Source organism: Rhinoderma darwinii, chromosome 5, assembly GCF_050947455.1.
Source record: "Rhinoderma darwinii isolate aRhiDar2 chromosome 5, aRhiDar2.hap1, whole genome shotgun sequence".
Lineage (NCBI taxonomy): Eukaryota > Metazoa > Chordata > Amphibia > Anura > Rhinodermatidae > Rhinoderma > Rhinoderma darwinii.
The window spans coordinates 189454598-189470150 of record NC_134691.1 but is presented as its reverse complement, the minus strand read 5'-3'; positions in this window follow the sequence as shown (position 1 = coordinate 189470150).

Here is a 15553-nt window from a genome sequence, read left to right as displayed (position 1 = left end):
GCGGTCGTATGAGGGCTTTTTTTTTGCGGGAAGACTTGTAGTTTTTATTGGTACCATTTTGGAGTAGATGTGACTTTTTGATCACTTTTTATTCCATTTTTTTAAAGTCAGTATTCACAGAAAACAGCAATTTTTCCATAGTTTTTTTTATTTTATTTTTTTTACGGCGTTCACCGTGCGGGTTAAATAATGTAATAGATTTATAGTCGGGGTCGTTACGGACGCGGCGATACCAAATATGTGTAACTTTTTAACTTTATTTTGTTTTTTTAATAGTAAAGCATTTTGTAAGGGGAAAAGCTGGGTTTTTCATTTTTTTCACATTTTTTTTAAAATTAACTTTATTAAACTTTTTTTTCACTTTTTTACTAGTCCCACTAGGGGACTAGAATATGCGATTCTGCAATCGCATTTATAATACACTGCAATACTTTTGTATTGCAGTGTATTACTGCCTGTCCGTTTAACACGGACAGGCATCTGCTAGGTCATGCCTGCGGCATGAACTAGCAGGCATTCACTCCAGGCAACCTGGGGGCCTTTATTAGACCCCCTGCTGCCATTACAGACACAGACACTCCGCGATCGGATCGCCGGGTGTCGGTGGGGGAGAGAGGGAGCTCCCTCCCTCTCTCCAAAACCACTCAGATGCGGTGCTCGCTATTGTATGCCATCCGGACCTGGAGACTTGTCTAATTTAGTTTCAAAAACGTTTATTAAAGAAAAACAAACTTACAGTTTGACTTACCTATTTTAGTGTTTTAAGGAGACGCTGCACTTGCTAGGTTAGGCAGGTGACATTTTTTGTTTTATTCAGGATATGCTTTATTAAAGAAACAAAGAAAATAATTATACAAGGTTTCAATTCAAATTAAAGTGTGCATATTAAAAAAGTTTAACAGATAGTACATATAATAAAGAACAACATATTTCCTTACATAGACTACAGTTCAAAAGTTCACACGTGGCATAAACTGATTTTTTTTGCGGAAAATCAGACGCATAATACAGTAGCAGCAGAGTGGATGAGATTTAAACAAATCTCATCCATACGCTGCGTAAAAGATAAGTGGAAAAAAACGCTCAGAAATTGAAATTCGGTGCGTTTTTTTTAATCCGCAACATGTCAATTGTATTTGTGTAATCGCTGCTCATTTAACCTGTTGCGTACCTGCGCCGCAATAGTACGACACACGCCGCTTATTGAAGCGGACCAGCGCCATACTATTGCGGAGCAGGAATAACCAGTCACTATGTGAAATCACATAGTGATAACACAGCGACGGCAGCTGTCATTGACAGCTAACCGTCTCTGTTACCGGCCTGGGGACGAATCAGCAGGCCCCCATGCTGGCGATTGCTGTGATTGGTCAGTCCTCAGAGACTGACCAATCACAGCCATCTGTGACATCGTCTACAGGAGAGGGCTCCTGTCACTTTCTCTGATCTAAGAAAGACATGTAAAAAAAAACAAAACACAATTTTTATTAACCCCTTCCCGCAAATGGGCGTATAGTAACGCCCTGAGGATGAAGCGGGCACAGCCGACATCTCACTGTTATCTCCGATCGCCCTCGTTTAACCCCTTAAATGCTGCTGTCAGTAGCGACAGCGGCATTTAAGTGATTGATACAGAAGGAGGGGGCTCCCTCTGCACCTCGTTGGCCCCCCGCAAAATAATCCAGGGGTTCTGATGGTTGCAATGGCAACCAGGAAGCCTAGCAACGGCTTCCTGGTTGCCATGTACGGGAGCCTATTATCATATTATTTATCCCGCACGGTGAACACCGTAAAAAAAATACAATAAAAGACAATGACAGAATTTCCTTTTTTGTTCACGTTGTTTCCAAAAAAATGGAATAAAAAGTTATCAAAAAGTCGCACGTACGCAAACATGGTACCAATAAAAACTACAGTGTGTCACGCCAAAAAAAAGCCCTTACACAGCTTTGTCGACAAAAAACTAAAAAAGTTATGGCTCTTAGGATATGGTGACACTAAAACATTATTTTATTTAGAAAAAAGTGTTTTTATTTTGTAAAAGTAGTCTCATCACCTCTCAAAAAATAGAATAAAACTGATCAGATTATCACATGTACCCCAAAATTATACTAATAAAAACTACAGCTCGTCCCATGAAAATCAAACACTCACACAGCTGGTCAAAAGCTATGACTCTTGGAACGCAATAATGCAAAACGATGGCCCAGACTAATTTATATGTGCAGCAGTTCTTCACCTAATACCCCACGTCATCATTTGCAGCCCCCACTGGTAGACCCTGTAAATGCAGCGGAAACTATGACATTTTGGGGTCTGTGCTACATATGGGGCTAGTGAAGAAGTCAAAGATTAGGCAATGCTGGAGTGCGGATATTTTGTACAACCCTTTAGTAGTGTGACTCCTGCACCCAAAAATCCGGCCTGTGCATAAAGGATTGGTTGAAAGCGTACGTCACTATCCATGGATAATTAATTGTATTATTCATTCACCCCATTATTACATCATCCTATTATGACATGTTGCTTACATATTCCCTGATGTACTCCGCACAGCTTACATATACCCTGATACACTCTGCCCGGTTTACATGTACCCTGATGTACTCTGCACAGCTTACATATACCCTGATTCACTCCGCCCAGCTAACATATACCCTGATGCACTCCGCCCAGCTTACATGTACCCTGATGTACCCTGCACAGCTTTCATATACCCTGATGTACTCCGCCCAGCTTACATATACCCTGATGTACTCCGCATAGTTTACATATACCCTGATGTACTCCGCCCAGCTATCATATACCATGATGCAATCCGCCCAGCTTACATATACCCTGATGTACTCCGCCCAGCTATCATATACCATGATGCAATCCGCCCAGCTTACATATACCCCCACATTATAAACTGAAACACCAGTAAAACACTAAACAAAACTACTACCAAGCAAAATCTGCGCTCCCAAAGACAAATGGCGCTCCTTCTGGGGCTGGCAGTGTGCCCAAATAGCAGTTTATGACCACATATGGGGTATTACTGTACTCTGGAGAACCGCTTAACAATTTATGGGGTGTGTGTCTCCAGTGGTACAGGCTGGGCACAACACATTGGGCACTGAAATAGCATATCTGTGGAAAATGGCAATTTTTAATCTGCAACATCCACTGTGAACTAATATCTGCAAAACATTTGAGGTCAAAATGCTCACTACACTTCTAGATGAATTCCTTGAGGGGTGTAGTTTCCTAAATGGTGTCACTTCTCAGGGGTTTTTACTGTACTGGTACCTCAGCGCAATGCAACATGGCGCCAAAAACACATTTTGTAAAATCTCCACTCCAAAAACGAAATTGCACTTTTTCCGTTTAGACCCTTGCCGTGTGTCCAAATAGCAGTTTACAACTACATATGGGGTACTTCCCTACTCAGGAGAAATTGTGTAACACATTTTGGGGTGCCTTTTCTCCTGTATTCCTTGTGGAAATGAAAAATTATGAGCTAAATCTACAGGTTATTGGAAAAAAAATATTTTTTCATTTTCACGGCCCAATTCTAATAAGATCTATAAAACACCTGAGGGCTCAAAATGCTCACTACACCTCTAATTTAATTCTTTCAGGGGTATAGTCTCCAAAATGGTATCACACCTGGGGAATTTCTACTGTACTGGTACTTCAGGGGCTCTGCAAATGCGACATGGCCCCCAGAAACCAATTCAGCAAAATCTGAGCTGCAAAATCCAAATGGTGCCCCGTCCCTTCTGAGCCCTGCCGTGGGTTTAAACAGCAGTTTATTACCACATATGGGGTATTGCTGTAATCAGGAGAAATTGCTTTACAAATGTTGAGGTGCTTTTTCTACTTTTTTCCTTATAAAAATTAGAAAATTCGATGTTTTTCCTGAAAAAAAAAGTCTCTTTTCATCTTCACAGGCTAATTCCAATAAATTCAGCAAAAAAACCTGTGGGGTTAAAATGCTAACTATATCACTAGAAAAATTCCTTGAGGGGTAGTTTCCAAAATGGGGTCACTTTTGGGGGGTTTCCACTTTTTAGGTCCCTCCAGGGAGTTGCAAATGTGACACGGCACCGAAAACCATTCCAGTAAGATCAGCGCTCCAAAATCCAAATGGCGCTCCTTCCCTTCTAAGCCCTGCTGTGGGTCCAAACAGCAGTTTATTACCACATATGGGGTATTTCCATAATCGGGAGAAATTGCTTTACAAATGTTGGGGTGCTTTTTCTCCTTTTATTCCTTGCAAAAATTCAAAATTTCTAAGTTTTTCCAGAAAAAAAGTAGATTTTCATTTTCACAGACTAACTCCAATAAATATAGCAAAATACCTGTGGGGTCAAAATGCTAACTGTACACCTAGATAAATTCCCTGGGGGGTTTCCACTGTTTTGGCACCACAAGACCTCTTCAAACCTGACATGGTGCCTAAAATATATTCTAAAAAAAGGAGGCCCCAAAATCCTCTAGGTGCTCCTTTGCTTCTGAGGCCTGTGTTTCAGTCCATTAGCACACTAGGGCCACATGTGGGATATTTCTAAAAACTGCAGAACCTGGGCAATAAATATTAAGATGCGTTTCTCAGGTAACACCTTCTGTGGTACAGAAAAAAAAGTATTACAAATGAATTTTGTAAAAAAAAATGAAATTTGAAAATTTCAGCTTTACCTTCCTTTAATTCCTGTAAAACGCCGAAAGGGTTGAAACACTTTCTGAATGCTGTTTTGAATACTTTGAGGGGTGCAGTTTTCAAAATGGGATGTTTTATGGGGGTTTCTAATATATAGGGCCCTCAAAACCACTTCAGAACTGAACTCATCCCTGAAAAAAATAGCCTTTTGAAATTTTCCTAAAAAATTGGAGAAATTGCTGCTAAAGTTCTAAGCCTTGTAACGTCCTAGAAAAATAAAAGGATGGTCAAAAAAATGATGCAAACATAAAGTAGACATATGGGAAATGTTAATTAGTAACTATTTTGTGTGGTATTACTATCTGTTTTACAACCAGATGCATTTAAAATGTGAAAAATCATAATTTCTTCAAATTTTCTCAAAATTTTGGTGTTTTTCACAAATAAGCAATGAATTTATCAACCAAATTTTTTCACTAACTAAAGTACAATATGTCACGAGAAAACAATCTCAGAATCAATTGGATAGGTAAAAGCATTCCCAAGGTATTACCACATAAAGTGACACGTCAGATTTGAAAAAAAGGGTCTGATCCTGAAGGCCAAAATGAGCTTGGTCCTCAAGGGGTTAAAGCAGGTTTTCCCCATTGAATTCAGTGGGGAGGTAAAACCCGCAACAAAGAGCAGATGTTGCATTTTTTTGCAGCAGAAAAGCAGCGATTCCGCCGCAAAAAATGCAACTCAGAATTGTTTCTTATACTTACTCAGAATTCTGTTTTTCTTCGTCCAGGCCTCCCTTCTGGGATGATATTTCATCCCATGCGACCACTGCAGCCAATCAAAGGCTGAACGTCACATGGGATGAAACGTCAAGAGGGCAGAGGGACACCATGGCTACATAAGTATCAAACTGTTTTTTTTTTCTACGTGCAGTTTTTTGCTGCGGAATTCGCTGCGGCGCACAGGGCATATACGTTGTGTGCTCTTACGCAGCGTATCCACCCTGTGGAATAAGATAAATTATATAGAATAAAATTCTGAGCGTTTTTTTCCGCTCAGTATTTATGCAGTGTGTGGATGACATTTGTTTTAACTCATCCACTTTGTTGCTACTGAATGAATGCCATGACTAAGAGCACCAGCCGTGCTTGAAACGCGTAGGCCCATTACACCTACCGAATACTGCCTTGACGCCAAGCCTGTTATTGACATTTATGAGCTTGGTGGTTTAAGTGGCTTGTGAACTAAGTGGAGTTCTAAAACCGGATTGTGTTGCTGTACTTCTGTATTGTGTTGCTGTATTTCTGTATTCGTTCCAGCTGAGCAGTTGACGAGGGGGAAGGGGTTAACTGGACACAGATTCGTTCCAGCTGAGCAGTTGACGAGGGGGAAGGGGTTAACTGGACACAGATTCGTTCCAGCTGAGCAGTTGACGAGGGGGAAGGGGTTAACTGGACACAGATTCGTTCCAGCTGAGCAGTTGACGAGGGGGAAGGGGTTAACTGGACACAGATTCGTTCCAGCTGAGCAGTTGACGAGGGGGAAGGGGTTAACTGGACACAGATTCGTTCCAGCTGAGCAGTTGACGAGGGGGAAGGGGTTAACTGGACACAGATTCGTTCCAGCTGAGCAGTTGACGAGGGGGAAGGGGTTAACTGGACACAGATTCGTTCCAGCTGAGCAGTTGACGAGGGGGAAGGGGTTAACTGGACACAGATTCGTTCCAGCTGAGCAGTTGACGAGGGGGAAGGGGTTAACTGGACACAGGTGGTATAAATTAGTCATCAGACCTCATTTTGAGCTTGCTCTTTCTGAGCTTGGTGGTTTAAGTGGCTTGTGAACTAAGTGGAGTTCTAAAACCGGATTGTGTTGCTGTACTTCTGTATTGTGTTGCTGTATTTCTGTGTTTGTGAATCTGTTTTGATTGCTAGCAAATAGAAGATAGCAAAAACTCACACAATTTAAAAAAAAAATTTGTAAATTTATTTTTTTTTTTTCCCTTGCAGATTCGTTCCAGCTGAGCAGTTGACGAGGGGGAAGGGGTTAACTGGACACAGATTCGTTCCAGCTGAGCAGTTGACGAGGGGGAAGGGGTTAACTGGACACAGGTGGTATAAATTAGTCATCAGACCTCATTTTGAGCTTGCTCTTTCTGAGCTTGGTGGTTTAAGTGGCTTGTGAACTAAGTGGAGTTCTAAAACCGGAGTTGAAAAGAGGAGTTGAAGCCCCAGTAAGTACTCTTTTACTTCTTTTTCTTTGACAATTGTTCGCTGTTTTGGTGTAACTTGGATAATGGATAGCAAGATTGGAGGTTTTCTTCAGTGCACAGTTTGTCATATGTATACACGACTGGAGCCGGAGTTCCAGGGTGAATATCTCTGTGGCAGATGTGAGCATGTTGTTCACCTGGAAGCTCGTATTAGAGATCTGGAGGAGCAGAATGCAACACTGAGGAGGATAGACAATTTTGAGCGGAGCTTGCTGCTCACAGAGCATGCAGTTAGTGGGTTAGAACTGGAGGGTGAAGACATGGGTGAGCAGGATCAGGTAAGTAGCTGGGTTAATGTAGTTAGGGGCAGTAGAAAGGGGTCAAAGACAAGGAAGGCCGATCCGGTTTCTGGCATTCCAAGCAAAATTGCCAGGTTGGGTGATGATGCGAGGGTGTCAGTCTCAGAAAAGGCAGCCCTAGTGGATACTGATCTCCCTAACAGCCGGGAGAACAGCCCAGCTAGTAGTCGGCGGGATGGTAATGCAGGCAAGCCAAGACAATTGATAGTTGTAGGGGATTCTATAATCAGGAAGACGGATAGAATAATTTGTCGCCAAGACCGCCTCAACCGAATGGTTTGCTGTCTCCCTGGTGCCAGGGTTCGGCATGTGGTGGAACGGGTGGACAAATTGCTGGGAGGGGCTGGTGATGATCCAGCTGTCGTGGTCCATGTCGGTACCAACGACAGAATAAATGGTAGGTGGAGGAGCCTTAAGAATAATTTTAAAGAACTAGGCTACAAGCTGAAGGGAAGGACCTCCAAGGTTGTATTCTCAGGAATACTGCCTGTGCCATGCGCATCACAGGAAAGACAGCGGGAGCTTAGGGAGTTAAATGCATGGCTGAAGTCTTGGTGTAGAGGAGAAGGATTTGGGTTCCTAGAGCACTGGGCTGACTTTTCATTGGGGTACAAACTGTATTCTGCAGATGATTTGCACCTAAATGGAAGGGGGTCCGCTGTGCTGGGGGAGAGAATTCTAGCTGGGGTGGCGGAGTATTTAAACTAGGGCTGAGGAGGGAGGTAAATGTAGAAAAAAAAGGGGTAGCCAGGTTAGAGAGGGGTCAGACTATATTGGTGGGGGGAGAAACAGAATGTGGGGAGAGGACTAGACAACAAGATAAGGAGATCCTTTCGTTACAAAACATCAGTGTAAATAAAAAGGACCGATTAATGTCAAATCACATTTCTGATAATAAAAGTGAAAAACTGACAGGCAAGTTAAAGTGTATGTTCACAAATGCCAGAAGTCTAGCAAGCAAAATGGGGGAGCTGGAGGCCTTGATACTGGAAGAAAATATAGATATAGTTGGTGTTGCTGAAACATGGCTGGACTCTTCACATGACTGGGCTGTAAATCTACAGGGTTTTACACTTTTTCGTAAAGACAGGACAAATAGGAAAGGTGGTGGTGTATGTCTGTATGTGAGAAGTGATATGAAGGCGAGTGTGAAAGAGACAATAGTGGGTGAAGACTGTGAGGAGGTTGAAACCTTGTGGGTGGAACTAGAAAGGGAGGTAAACACTGAAAAAATTACTTTTGGTGTAATCTATAGACCCCCCAATATAACTGAGGAGATGGAAGGTCAGATATATAAACAGATGGAGCGGGCTGCACAGGCGGGTACTGTAGTGATAATGGGAGATTTTAATTTCCGGGATATTAATTGGTGTCATGGTTCGGCTTCAACTGCAAAGGGGAGACATTTCCTCAACCTGTTGCAGGAAAATTTTATGGGCCAGTTTGTGGAAGACCCGACTAGAGGTGAAGCTCTGTTGGATCTGGTCATTTCTAATAATGCAGATCTTGTTGGGAATGTCAATGTTCGTGAAAACCTCGGTAACAGTGATCATAATATAGTTACATTTTACCTATACTGTAAAAAACAAACGCAGGCTGGGAGGGCAAAAACATTTAATTTTAAGAAAGCCAATTTCCCCAGGATGAGGGCTGCAATTCAGGATATAGACTGGGAAGAACTAATGTCAAATAATGGAACAAATGATAAATGGGAGATTTTCAAATCTACTTTGAGTTATTATAGTGCAAAATTTATTCCTACAGGTAATAAGTATAAACGACTCAAATTAAACCCCACATGGCTTACACCTTCTGTGAAAGGGGCAATACATGACAAAAAAAGGGCATTTAAAAAATACAAATCTGAGGGTACAGCTGTAGCCTTTGTAAAATATAAAGAGCTTAATAAAATCTGTAAAAATGTAATAAAATTAGCAAAAATACAAAATGAAAGGCAGGTGGCCAAGGATAGTAAAACAAATCCCAAAAAATTCTTCAAGCATATAAATGCAAAAAAGCCAAGGTCTGAACATGTAGGACCCCTAGATAATGGTAATGGGGAGTTGATCACAGGGGATCAAGAGAAGGCAGAGTTACTAAATGGGTTCTTTAGCTCTGTATATACAACTGAAGAAGGAGCAGCTGATGTAGCCGGTGCCAGTGCTGTTAATATATCAGTTGATATACTGAATTGGATGAATGTAGAGATGGTCCAAGCTAAATTAAATAAAATAAATGTGCACAAGGCTCCGGGACCAGATGGGTTACACCCTAGAATTCTTAAAGAGCTTAGTTCAGTTATTTCTGTCCCCCTTTTCATAATATTCAGAGAATCTCTAGTGACTGGTATAGTGCCAAGGGACTGGCGCAGGGCAAATGTGGTGCCTATTTTCAAAAAGGGCTCTAGGTCTTCCCCGGGTAATTATAGACCAGTAAGCTTAACATCCATCGTGGGGAAAATGTTTGAGGGGCTATTGAGGGACTATATACAGGATTATGTGACAATAAATAGCATTATAAGTGACAGCCAGCACGGTTTTACTAAGGACAGAAGTTGTCAAACTAACCTAATCTGTTTTTATGAAGAGGTGAGCAGAAGTCTAGACAGAGGGGCCGCTGTGGATTTAGTGTTTTTGGACTTTGCAAAGGCATTTGACACTGTCCCCCATAGACGCCTAATGGGTAATTAAGGACTATAGGTTTAGAAAATATAGTTTGTAATTGGATTGAGAATTGGCTCAAGGACCGTATCCAGAGGGTTGTGGTCAATGATTCCTTCTCTGAATGGTCCCCGGTTATAAGTGGTGTACCCCAGGGTTCAGTGCTGGGACCATTATTATTCAACTTATTTATTAATGATATAGAGGATGGGATTAATAGCACTATTTCTATTTTTGCAGATGACACCAAGCTATGTAATATAGTTCAGACTATGGAAGATGTTCATGAATTACAGGCAGATTTAAACAAACTAAGTGTTTGGGCGTCCACTTGGCAAATGAAGTTTAATGTAGATAAATGTAAAGTTATGCATCTTGGTACCAACAACCTGCATGCATCATATGTCCTAGGGGGCGCTACACTGGCGGATTCACTTGTTGAGAAGGATCTGGGTGTACTTGTAAATCATAAACTCAATAACAGCATGCAGTGTCAATCAGCTGCTTCAAAGGCCAGCAGGATATTGTCGTGTATTAAAAGAGGCATGGACTCGCGGGACAGGGATGTAATAATGCCACTTTACAAAGCATTAGTGAGGCCTCATCTAGAATATGCAGTTCAGTTCTGGGCTCCAGTTCATAGAAAGGATGCCCTGGAGTTGGAAAAAATACAAAGAAGAGCAACGAAGCTAATAAGGGGCATGGAGAATTTAAGTTATGAGGAAAGATTGAAAGAATTAAACCTATTTAGCCTTGAAAAAAGAAGACTAAGGGGGGACATGATTAACTTATATAAATATATTAATGGCACATACAAAAAATATGGTGAAATCCTGTTCCTTGTAAAACCCCCTCAAAAAACAAGGGGGCACTCCCTCCGTCTGGAGAAAAAAAGGTTCAAGCTGCAGAGGCGACAAGGCTTCTTTACAGTGAGAACTGTGAATTTATGGAATAGCCTACCGCAGGAGCTGGTCACAGCAGGGACAGTAGATGGCTTTAAAAAAGGGTTAGATAATTTCCTAGAACAAAAAAATATTAGCTCCTATGTGTAGAAATTTTTCCTTCCTTTTCCCTTCCCTTGGTTGAACTTGATGGACATGTGTCTTTTTTCAGCCGTACTAACTATGTAACTATGTAACTATGTAACTATGTAACAAGTCTTTTTTGATACCAATAAAAGTGGGAATACGTTCCTTTTTAAAGTACATCACTGCAGCGCTGGATCAAATCCTTTCTTTTTGTACCATTGCCTACCGTGGACCGTTGCGGATATCCGGGCGAAGCAGGACTGTCAGGAGGCGAGCTGGTGAGCTGGAGGTTTCCTCCCCCTGAATGCTTCCTTATTATGGTTACAGGAATAGGTATAAGAAGATCACTGATATATTTGTACATAGTGAAAAGCTAACTCCTAAGCCATCTGTTTTTTTCCAAACTAATTCTGTAAAGGATCTGCCAGGCACAGCTTCTGTGTCAACGCCCATAGGTAATCAGTCTGCACCTGCTTCTATGTCTGTGAGACTGACTCCATCTTCCAGCACTCAGGATGGCAGGCTTAGGAGTGGGAGAGCCTATCACAGCCTGGCCAGACGGAGCTAGCTCCCGCCCTCTGTCTATTTATACCTGCCTTTCCTGTTCCTCCTTACTTGTGATTCTTCTCGTTTGGTTTCCTGGCCCTGCTGCAGCTTCTTGAACTATTTGTCCCTGCTTCATACTGACCCTGGCTTACTGACTACTCTCCTGCTCTGCGTTTGGTACCTCGTACACTCCTGGTTTGACTCGTTCACTACTCTTGTTGCTCACGGTGTTGCCGTGGGCAACTGCCCCATTTCCCTTAGCTTCTGTGTACCCTTGTCTGTTTGTCTGTCGTGCACTTATTGAGCGTAGGGACTGTCGCCCAGTTGTACCCCGTCGCCTAGGACGGGTCGTTGCAAGTAGGCAGGGACTGAGTGGCAGGTAGATTAGGGCTCACTTGTCTGTTTCCCTACCCCCATCATTACATAATCACAAGCCAACATACCTAGTCTACCCTGGTCCCTGACACTACTATGGACCCCCTTGAGACCCTGGCTCAGCAAATGCAGGGTCTCTCCCTACAGGTTCAGGCCCTGGCTCAGAGGGTTAACCAGCCTGATGCTACCATGGTAGTGCCCCTCACCTCTTGAACCCCACCTCAAGTTGCCTGACCGGCTCTCAGGGGACCGGAAGACTTTTCTCCTTTCGGGAGAGTTGTAGGCTCTATTTTTGCTTAAAGCCCCACTCCTCAGGTTCTGAGAGCCAGCGGGTGGGTATAATTATATCCCGGCTCCAGGAAGGGCCCCAAGAATGGGCCTTCTCCTTGGCTCCTGACGCCCCTGAACTTTCCTCCGTTGATCTTTTCTTTTCTGCTCTCGGACTCATTTATGACGAGACTGACAAGACTGCCTTTGCCGAGAGTCAGCTGGTGACCTTACGTCAGGGTAAGAGACCTGTTGAGGAGTATTGTTCTGACTTTAGGAAGTGGTGCGTAGCTTCTCGGTGGAATGACCCTGCCTTAAGGTGCCAGTTTAGGTTGGGTCTGTCGAACGCCCTGAAAGACCTGCTAGTTAGCTATCCCTCTTCTGACTCCCTAGACCAGGTTATGGCTTTAGCGGTACGACTTGACCGACGTCTCAGGGAACGACAACTTGAACGTTTTTGTGTTTTCTCCTCTGACTCCCCCATGATGCCTCCCGAGATTCCGTTGCTTCGTTCTTCCACGGAAGACTCAGAGGTACCTATGCAACTCGGGGCCTCCGTGTCCCCCCAACAACGTAGAGAGTTCCGCAGGAAGAATGGTCTCTGCTTCTATTGTGGGGATGACAAGCATCAAGTGAACAACTGTCCTAGGCGTAGGAATAAGCAGCCGGAAAACTTCCGCTCCTAAGTGATCATCGGGGAGGTCACTTGGGCGCACAGGTATTTCCCGTAAATATGAAACTTAATAAAATCTTGCTTCCCTTTCAGGTCTCTTTTGGTGGTAGGTCGGCTACCGGCAGTGCCTTCATGGATTCAGGGTCTTCTGATAATATCATGTCTGTGGAATTTGCTATGTCTCTAGCTATGCCTTTGATTGATTTGCCTAAACCTGTCCCGGTAGTGGGTATCGACTCCACTCCTCTTGCTAATGGTTATTTTACACAGCATACCCCTGTTTTTGAACTCCTTGTTGGCTCCATGTATTTGGAGCAGTGCTCTGTACTGTTGATGCAGGGATTATCGTCCGATTTGGTTTTAGGCCTTCCCTGGTTGCAGTTGCATAATCCCACGTTTGACTGGAATACTGGGGATCTTACCAAATGGGGTAATGAATGCTTGACGTCATGTTTTTCTGTTAATTCTATTTCTCCCCCTGAGGAGGTGAACACGCTACCTGAGTTTGTTCAGGACTTCGCTGATGTTTTCTCTAAGGAGGCCTCCGAAGTGTTACCTCCTCATGGAGAATACGATTGCGCCATCGATTTGGTACCAGGAGCTAAGCTCCCTAAGGGTAGGATATTTAATCTCTCTTGTCCCGAGCGTGAAGCCATGAGAGAGTATATCCAGGAATGCCTGGCCAAGGGTTACATTCGCCCCTCTACTTCTCCGGTAGGTGCTGGCTTCTTCTTCGTAGGGAAGAAGGATGGTGGTCTTAGGCCATGCATTGACTACCGTAACTTGAATAAGGTCACTGTAAGGAACCAGTATCCCCTTCCTTTGATTCCTGATCTCTTTAATCAGGTTCAGGGGGCCCAATGGTTCTCTAAGTTTGATCTACGGGGGGCGTATAACCTTATCCGCATCAAAGAGGGGGATGAGTGGAAGACTGCGTTTAACACGCCCTAAGGTCATTTCGAATACCTCGTCATGCCCTTTGGGTTGTGTAATGCTCCCGCGGTCTTCCAGAATTTCATAAATGAGATTTTAAGAGATTACCTGGGGGTATTTCTTGTAGTGTACCTTGATGACATACTTGTGTTTTCCAAGGACTGGTCCTCCCACATTGAGCATGTCAGGAAGGTGCTCCAGGTCCTTCGGGAAAACAAACTGTTTGCGAAGACCGAAAAATGTGTGTTTGGGGTGCAGGAGATACCATTTTTGGGTCAAATCCTCACTCCTCATGAATTCCGCATGGTCCCCGCCAAGGTCCAGGCTGTGGCGGAATGGGTCCAACCTGCCTCCCTGAAGGTGTTACAGTGCTTCCTGTGGTTCGCTAATTATTACAGGAGATTTATCGCTAACTTCTCGGTCATCGCTAAGCCTCTTACGGATCTCACTCGCAAAGGTGCTGATCTCATCCACTGGCCTCCTGAGGCTGTCCAGGCTTTTGAGATCCTTAAAAAGTGCTTTATCTCGGCACCAGGTAACGGTCCTTACCGACCACAAGAATCTATTTTTCCTAGAATCTGCCCGGAGGCTAAACCCGAGACAAGCTCGATGGGCGTTATTTTTTACCAGATTCAACTTTTTGGTCACCTATAGGGCTGGGTCTAAAAATATTAAGGCTGATGCACTGTCGCGTAGCTTCATGGCCAGCCCTCCTTCGGAGGAAGATCCTGCTTGTATTTTGCCTCCAGGTATAATCATTTCCTCTATTGATTCTGATTTAGTCTCTGAAATTTCGGCTGATCAAGGTTCAGCTCCCGGGAACCTTCCTGAGAACAAGCTGTTTGTTCCCCTGCAACTCCGGCTAAGGGTACTTAGGGAAAATCATGACTCTACACTATCTGGCCATCCAGGCATCCTGGGTACCAAGCACCTCATTGCCAGAAACTACTGGTGGCCTGTGTTGCTTAAAGACGTTAAGGCCTACGTCGCCGCTTGTGAGGTTTGTGCTAGGTCCAAGACTCCCAGGTCCCGACCAGCGGGCTTACTATGTTCTTTGCCCATTCCCCAGAGACCTTGGACCCATATCTCCATGGATTTTATCACCGATTTGCCTCCATCTCAAGGCAAGTCGGTGGTGTGGGTTGTTGTAGACCGCTTCAGTAAGATGTGCCACTTTGTGCCCCTCAAGAAACTACCCAATGCCAAGACGTTAGCTACCTTGTTTGTCAAACACATCCTGCGTCTCCATGGGGTTCCTGTCAATATTGTTTCTGACAGAGGGGTACAATTTGTTTCATTGTTTTGGAGAGCCTTCTGTAAAAAGTTGGAGATTGATCTGTCCTTCTCCTCGGCTTTCCATCCTGAAACTAATGGCCAAACGGAGAGGACTAATCAGTCTCTAGAACAATATTTAAGGTGTTTTAACTCTGACTGTCAACATGATTGGGTCTCATTCATTCCCCTCGCCGAATTTTCCCTTAATAACCGAGTCAGTAACTCGTCAGGGGTCTCCCCTTTTTCTGTAATTTTGGGTTTAATCCACGGTTCTCCTCCGTTTCACCTGGTAGTTCCAACAATCCCGAGGTAGATGTCGTTCATCAGGAACTGTGCACAGTCTGGGCCCAGGTTCAGAAGAACCTAGAGGCGTCCCAGAGCATACAAAAGACTCAGGCAGATAGAAGACGTTCTGCTAACCCCATGTTTGTGGTCGGGGATCTGGTGTGGCTATCTTCTAAAAATTTGCGCCTTAAAGTCCCGTCTAAGAAGTTTGTTCCCCGGTTTATAGGGCCGTACAAGGTCATTGAAGTCCTTAACCCTGTCTCCTTCCGACTGGAGTTGCCCCCGTCTTTTCGAGTGC